Genomic DNA, 7,605 nt, shown 5'->3' with positions numbered 1-7,605 from the left:
TTCAATCTTGCCATTGTTTAAAGGCTGTAGTTTTTATACTAACAAGACAAAATTAATGAGACAGTATCATTAATTAGCAGAATTAATGAAAGAGTATCATTAATTAGTGGAATTAATAAGAGAATTCAAATTAGGCGCTAAAATTCAAATTTAAATTTAAAGCAGCATAAAAAATCAAGTGTATCGGGCTGTATCAGATTGTTTTGGACCCGTATCGGCTGAAAAAGCCCGATACAGCCTGTATCGATGCAATACATACGAAAAAAACGGAACCAATGATTTCTACGCATTCTGCATATCATGCTCTTATCGAGGTAGGTTCAGGAACAATTATAGATCCATATTTTAATATGTTTCACTAATTGATTATTAACTCATTTTTAGTTCCATATTTACCCTAAAAACAAATTGATATATACATATAACTTTGGCCTCATCTCTTTCAGGTATTGGAACCATTGGCAGTCCTTAGAAATATTTTACATTGCAAGGGAATTCCAAGCGAAACAAACCCCCCTGACTAGCACTGCAACTTCTGAGGTTTGTTCCAGAAATGAAGCATATAATTCACCTCAACAGACTTCTACAAGCTGGCTTGCCTTGATTAAGGAATCGGTGCCTGTGACTGTGATGCTCCACTATGATAAAAATTTCTCTGCACAGATTCAGCTAGGGATGGGAGGTGTACCCATCTCAACTGACCCCTCCAGAACTTGGACAACTTTCCCCATTGATGGCCAATCTTTCTCATCATCTTGAATGCACCAACAAGCCACTTTGCAAGCTCTTGTTAGCCCTTCTATGTCAGCACGACCCTCCAACCTCTTATCTAACAAGCCAACAACATCTTCTCCTCTGTTCATCTTGTTCAGAGTCCTATAGGGAAAGTAATTATCCATTCCATTCCCATCCCTAGCTGCACAGATTCAGCTAGGGATGGGAGGTGTACCCATCTCAACTGACCCCTCCAGAACTTGGACAACTTTCCCCATTGATGGCCAATCTTTCTCATAATCTTGAATGCACCAACAAGCCACTTTGCGAGCTCTTGTTAGCCCTTCTATGTCAGCACGACCCTCCAACCTCTTATCTAACAAGCCAACAACATCTTCTCCTCTGTTCATCTTGTTCAGAGTCCTATAGGGAAAGTAATTATCCATTCCATTCCCATTCTCATTCTCAATTACGTCCAGGTTTCTCCTGCCTGATAAACCTCTTAAACCACCATTCCATAACTATAGACATCGGCTTTTGGTGTAACAGCTACTCGGGACATCCATTTTGGCGCCAGATAACCTCTGGTCCCTCGCATTGTGGTGAGAACCCTGCTGAAGTCCCTGTCGAACAGCTTTGCTAGCCCAAAGTCGGCCACTTTTGCATTAAATTCAGCATTCAAAATATGTTTTCCGGCTTGGTATCACAGTGTATGATGCATTTCCTGCAGCTCTCATGGAGGTAGGCCAATCCCCTGGTAATAATGCCCAGTAAAATTTTGTATCTGGTTTCCCAGCTGGCCAGCGTAGGTAAATCATCTCGAAACAAATGAGAATTCAGTGAACTATTTGGCCATAAACCACTCAGTACGATGGACATAAAAACCCCAAAGGTAAAGCACATTGATGTGCTACATTACGCCGATGGTACTCACTTCCGCTCGGAATTGTTGCTCTTTCTTTCTGAAACTTAAAAATTCTTGACTTTGTAAACAGAACTAAAACCTCCTTTCCCTTAATTCCTCAGATAAGTTTTTGGTGGCAATACATAAATCCCTATACTTAAAAACCACCAAAAAACTCTCTAGTCGCGTCCATTGCTGCCGTAAACCGTTTCCCTTATGCATCTGCAAACAATCACCACGATAATGCCCAATAGGATTATAACCCCCGCAGCTGCTCCTCCAATGGCGCCCAACGTTGTTCTTATCGTTTTATGTCTCGAGTCCCTGGGAACCCCAAGCCGGATATGGAGATCTCTTCCGCTAGCATTTTCGGCTGGGAGTGATTTCACATTTAGCAGATCTTCTAGCTATATTGAGTATATATTAAATTCAGACAATCCAACAACAAAGGTGATGTAACCGTTTTCGGTCACATACCAATGTTTTGTGATGTAAAGTTTTTTGGCTAAGTACCTCGTTATTTGACCCGGTGGTGGTGTGCCTTAGTGATGAGCTACTTGGTAGTGAACTGTCTACTGGCGAACTGCTCGGTGGAGAACTTTCTGGGGGCGAACTGTCTGGTGGCGATCTGCCTGGTGGCAAACTGTCCGGTGGCGAGCTGCTTGGTGGCGAACTGCCTGGTGGCGGACTGCCTACTAGGTGGCCGATGACTTAGAGAATGCTGGAGCTCCTTGGTGCGGCGCAATTCGACTGCCCTCAGCATGAGGTGGTATTCTTTCTTTTGTAGGCTGCGGGAGCTGAGGGGCCTACGAAAACTTCATCTTCTCCTCCTCTTTGTAGGTGGCGGGAGCTGAGAGACCTGCGAGAACTCCATCTTTTCCTCCTCTTTGTAGGCGGTGGGAGCTGAAGGACATGCGAGAACTGAATCAGAGGTCCTTGGGGTATTTTCCCGATGGGGGCTCTCCGACGCTTAAGTTAGCACTCTTATTGTAGAGAGCTTTGAAGATAATATGAGAGAGCTAGAGAGCAGGGGTTATTTCCCTTTTTTCATCCCCCTCCCCTTTGGGGGGTGAGGTCTTTATATACCGGAGTCCTCACGAGTTAGGTGGGTGAAAAGCCTCTAAACGGTAAGACTCGTCGCATCTTGTCAGAATCGGAGTACGGTGGTGAATTCTTCGAGGTCGTCAGGCTAGCGCTTGTGTAAGGTGGCCAGGTCAGCGCCTGGGCTGGGTTGTTAGAGGGGCGCCTGCGTCAGTCGGTGGGTCAGTGTCTGGGCTAGGTCGTCAGGTCGGCGCCTGTGTCAGTCGGCGGGTCAGTGTCTAGACCAGGTCGTCAAGCTGGCGCCTGTGTTAGTCGGCGGGTCAGTGTCTAGCCAGGTTTGTCGGTGGGCGCCTTATGGGCGGCTTGGCCGGATCATGCGCTAGGCTGGTCCAGGTCGGCCAGGTCGCGCTGGCCGCACGCCGTACGCAGCTCGCGTAGGCCGTGTGCAGTTTATGCAGGCCGCGCGTAGGAGGTCGCGCCAGGCCGGCCAGAATGGTGCCCGGGTGGGTCACCAACTTCGTAAGTTTGTTGGCTGTGTGTTTTCCTAGTTGTCACGAGGTGCCATGTGTCACAATTTCACTGGAGGGCCAAATCTGTCCTCATCAATAGCCCCCACTCCCGAGCTGATAGTAACTCAGCGAAGGGAGTAGATTTCTTTTGGCCCGTAAGTCGATGAGCTAGTAAGTGCTGATCCAATTACTAGTGTGGCCCGTAGGCTTTGGGAGCGACTCGTAGTCTACTCTTCTTTGACTTTTGCCCGTGTCGGAGAGGCGACTGGGTCTTTAGTAGTAATGTGGCCCGTTGGCTTTGGGAGTGACCAGTGGTCTACTCTTTTCTAACTTTGCCCGTGCTAGAGAGGCGATCGGGTCTTAAGTAGTAATGTGGCCCATAGGCTTGGCCTGCATCAGCTTTGTAATGTCGGTCACCTACTCCTACAAGAAGTTACTAGGGGCTCGAACTTCATTGGCCGCCAACTCCCGCGAAAGCCACGAAGAGCTCATTTTTGTAAGGGGGGACCTTGTGGAGAGGACTGATGTGGCATTATCTGAATTGAAAGTAAGGCTGGTAGAGCTACTTAGTCCGTTAGCTCCCTGCATAGTCTCTGAGTTCATAAAAAATGTAAACTATAAAGCGATAGCTTCAATTTCTAAAAAGTGAGGACTTAGTTTTGGCAAGATGAGAACTTAGCTTTTGTATGATGAAAACTTAGCTTTTTGTAGCGTGTTCCCACAGGCGGCGCCAATTGATGTAATCGTTTTCGGCCACGTACCAATGTTTTGTGATGTAAAATTTTTTGGCTAAGTACCTCGTTATTTGACCCGGTGGTGGCGTGCCTTAGTGATGAGCTACTTGGTAGTGAACTGCCTACTGGCGAACTGCTCGATGGAGAACTGCCTGGGGGCGAACTGCCTGGTGGCGAACTGTTCGGTGGCAAACTGTCTGGTGGTGAACTGCCTAGTGGCAAACTGCCTGGTGGCGAACTGCTTGGTGGCGAACTGCTTGGTGGCGAACTGCCTGGTGGCGTACTGCTTGGTGGCGAACTGCCTGGTGGCGTACTGCTTGGTGGCGAACTTCCTGGTGGCAAACTGCCTGGTGGCTAATTGCCCGGTGGTGAGCTGCTCGGTGGCGAACTGCCTGGTGGCAAACTGCCCGGTGGCGAGTTGCTCGGTGGTGAGCTGCTCAGTTGCAAACTGCCTGGTGGCGAATTGCCTGGTGGCGGACTGCCTACTAGGCGACCGATGACTTAGAGAATGTTGGAGCTCTCTGGTGCGGCGCAATCCGACTGTCCTCAGCATGAGGTGGTCTTCTTTCCTTTGTAGGCTGCGGGAGCTCAGGGACCTACGAGAACTTCATATTTTCCTCCTCTTTGTAGGTGGCGGGAGCTGAGAGACCTGCGAGAACTCCATCTTTTCCTCCTCTTTGTAAGCGGCGGGAGCTGAAGGACTTGCGAGAACTAAATCAAAGGTCCCGAGGGTATTTTCCCGATGGGGACTCTCCGACGCTTAAGTTAGCACTCTTATTGTAGAGAGCTTTGAAGATAATATGAGAGAGCTAGAGAGCAGGGGTTATTTCCTTTTTTTCATCCCCCTCCCCTTTGGGGGGTGATGTCTTTATATACCGGAGTCCTTGCGGGTTAGGTGGGTGAAAAACCTCCAAACGGTAAGACTCGTCGCATCCTGTCAGAACCGGGGTACGGTGGTGAACTCCTCGAGGTCGTCAGGCTGGCGCTTGTGTCAGGCGGCCAGGTCGGTGCCTAGGCCTGGTTGTCGGAGGGGCGCCTGCGTCAATTGGCGGGTCAGTGTCTGGGCTAGGTCGTCAGGTCAACGCCTGTGTTAGTCGGCGGGTCAGTGTCTAGACCAGGTCGTCAAGCTGGCGCCTGTGCCAGTCGGCGGGTCAGTGTCTAGCCAGGTTTGTTGGTGGGCGCCTTATGGGCGGCTTGGCCGGATCATGCGCTAGGCTGGTCCAGGTCGGCCAAGTCGCACAGGCCGCACGCCGTACGCAGCTCGCGCAGATCGTGTGCAGTTTGCGCAGGCTGCGCACCTGCTGCATAGGTCGCGTGTGCCGTGCGCAGGTCATGCAGGCGCATGTTATGCCGCGCGCAGGTCACGCCAGGCCGGCCAGACTGGTGCCCGGGTGGGTCACCATCTTCGTAAATTTGTTGGCTGAGTGTTTTACTAGTTGTCATGAGATGCCATGTGTCACAATTTCACTGGAGGGCCAATCTTCAACATTTTCAACTGCTAAAAACAAATGCGGTTTCGGAACTAGCAGGTTGGACGTCACGGAGAACATGTCATTTCCTCGATGGGAGCATTGTAAAGGGGTTTTCCTCACACACCCCTCCGAATAATCACCCCAAAGTCACCGTCCTTTATTGAATTTTGGTTCAAAGCATTCACAGTCTGGAAATAAAAAGATCCTTGCAGATACCATAAGACCCGCACAGCCCAGAAACATTACAATGCTCCAAGAGCTCATCGTAATAACTCCGTCGGTTCACAACCACATACCAGAGCTTAATCATTCCTGACGCATCCATCGCAATTCTTGAAATATCAGCCACATCATAACCTTCATAGGTAATATAACTCTTGTTCTCATTTGAAACATATATGAACTTTGTACCCTCCCACTGTGACACCTTATATGAAGGAAAGGAGGATTCGTTCACTCCGCCGGTAGACCAGTACCTCCGAGACCCATTTCATAGCAAGACCAACTGACTGCTTCCATGTGGGTCTAATTCGAGGGAAGCCATGTATCGGTTGGGTGATCGAAGTTCTCCCAGATTACAGCAGGGGAATCCAATCTTTCTTCTATCAACACAAGATTTCCATTCCATTGTCAAGAAGCCTTGCAATAGTAGAATTGGGCATTTGTATGGTTGAATTTGTGGGCCAAATTTGATTTTTGGAGTGGTCGAGAAGGACTAGATTACCATCTTCGGAGATTTTCAATTGAGAGGACAATGGGTAGGAGAGGGGTTGATCTCTGTTTGCAACCCAAACAAGGGTTCGATATGTAATAGAAATATTTTTATACCAGATGCCTATGTAGTAGTTGTTAGACTTACCGCGTGTAAAGAAACCAAGCTCGAAGATACCATCACGAGAGACTATGGTTTGGGTTCCCGAGCCGAGAGAGACTGGCCTGCAGAGATGGTATCAACTCCATTGGATAGATGCATTTCAAAAGTGAATAAGAAGAGAGCAAGAGCGTGAAGAAAGAAAAGTGCCTTTTCTCTAGCACCCATCTCCGTAGAAGCTTTCACCGTAATTCTGAATTGTTCAATAAGAAACTGAAGAGTGTATTGCAGTGTTGTAGTAGGGCAGCTCTCCGACTCTGAGAACCCAATTCTGAGTTCTGACCTAAAAAAGTGAACTTACTAGAGAATCAGACTTCATTATCGAGTCAACCCAGGAGTCGTTATCTTGACCGGAACAAATCGGGTTAGTCGGATCAAACTGAGACAAACCGGATTTGCCGTATAAAACCAGTCAGTCCAAGTCCAAATGTGTTATTTATGCTCTCACTCTCACTCTCAGCCTCTCAGGTGGACGTTGCAAAATCCAAATCTAAGATACGATCGAATATGCAAAATGAGTAACCCAGTCAGCTGGTGATCTAGCGGATCCTATCCACAATCGTCTTAGGCACTACAACAAAAATACAGACATGGTGGAATCAATATCAGATCCATATTTTGCTCGGTTGGGCGGGTCTATTCATTTTAAACCACGGATCCTCGTGTTAATTCAAACCCGAAAATACGGGTATGGAGTGGGGCAACTCTCGAATCAGACAACCTCTGCTCTATATACCTCTTAGACCCCGTTTGTTTTTCGGTAAGTTATTTATCCGGGTAAATGCAATTATTTGAGTAAGTTTCTCTTGAGAAACACTTATCTGGATAAGTTCTTTTATTTCCTAGGTAAATAAGGTGATAATGACCATTTTAGCTATAAAAATCCATTATTAAAGGGGCATTTATGTCTATTCAAGTGTTAGCAACTTTTCCCCTAAATGAAAAAGTTATTTAATCACCTAAGATATGGGTATCACTTACCCCCTGGTCCCCACATAAATCTGAAAAATGAACATGAGATTCTTGATCAATAGGAACCAAAATTCCATTAACCAACTTTCCCCCCTCTCAAAATCCAAAAAAGGAACACCCCCTTAGGGGCTCTGGATCTCCTACCCACAAAAACTCCTGTTTAATAGCATGCTTAGTTTATTACTATAACCCTACATATATGATGTCATATTACAGTAATTTTGCTGATGTGGCAATTGTTTTTTCAAACAAAATCATATATATTCGATGAATTCCCCTCAAAAAATTTCTAAAATTTAAACAACTCCTCAAATCAACCCCGTGACAAAATTTGCAAACTATGGAGAATCTGAATCCGCTATGACATAGCATTAACATTAGGCTTTAG

General features: G+C 47.0%; 2 pseudogenes; both read right to left on the bottom strand.

Annotated features, from left to right (window-relative positions):
* Positions 1 to 665: 665 nt before the first annotated feature.
* Positions 666 to 1,840, bottom strand: LOC148877746 (G-type lectin S-receptor-like serine/threonine-protein kinase At2g19130 pseudogene; annotated as a pseudogene).
* A 3,715-nt stretch (positions 1,841 to 5,555) lies between these two features.
* LOC148877745 (G-type lectin S-receptor-like serine/threonine-protein kinase At2g19130) lies at positions 5,556 to 6,507 on the bottom strand (annotated as a pseudogene).
* Between the last annotated feature and the right edge of the window lie 1,098 nt (positions 6,508 to 7,605).

The sequence above is a fragment of the Nelumbo lutea genome, chromosome 1 (assembly GCF_056320005.1).
Source record: "Nelumbo lutea isolate HS-2025 chromosome 1, American lotus-T2T, whole genome shotgun sequence".
Classification (NCBI taxonomy): domain Eukaryota; kingdom Viridiplantae; phylum Streptophyta; class Magnoliopsida; order Proteales; family Nelumbonaceae; genus Nelumbo; species Nelumbo lutea.
This window is presented reverse-complemented; position numbering and strand designations above follow the sequence as displayed.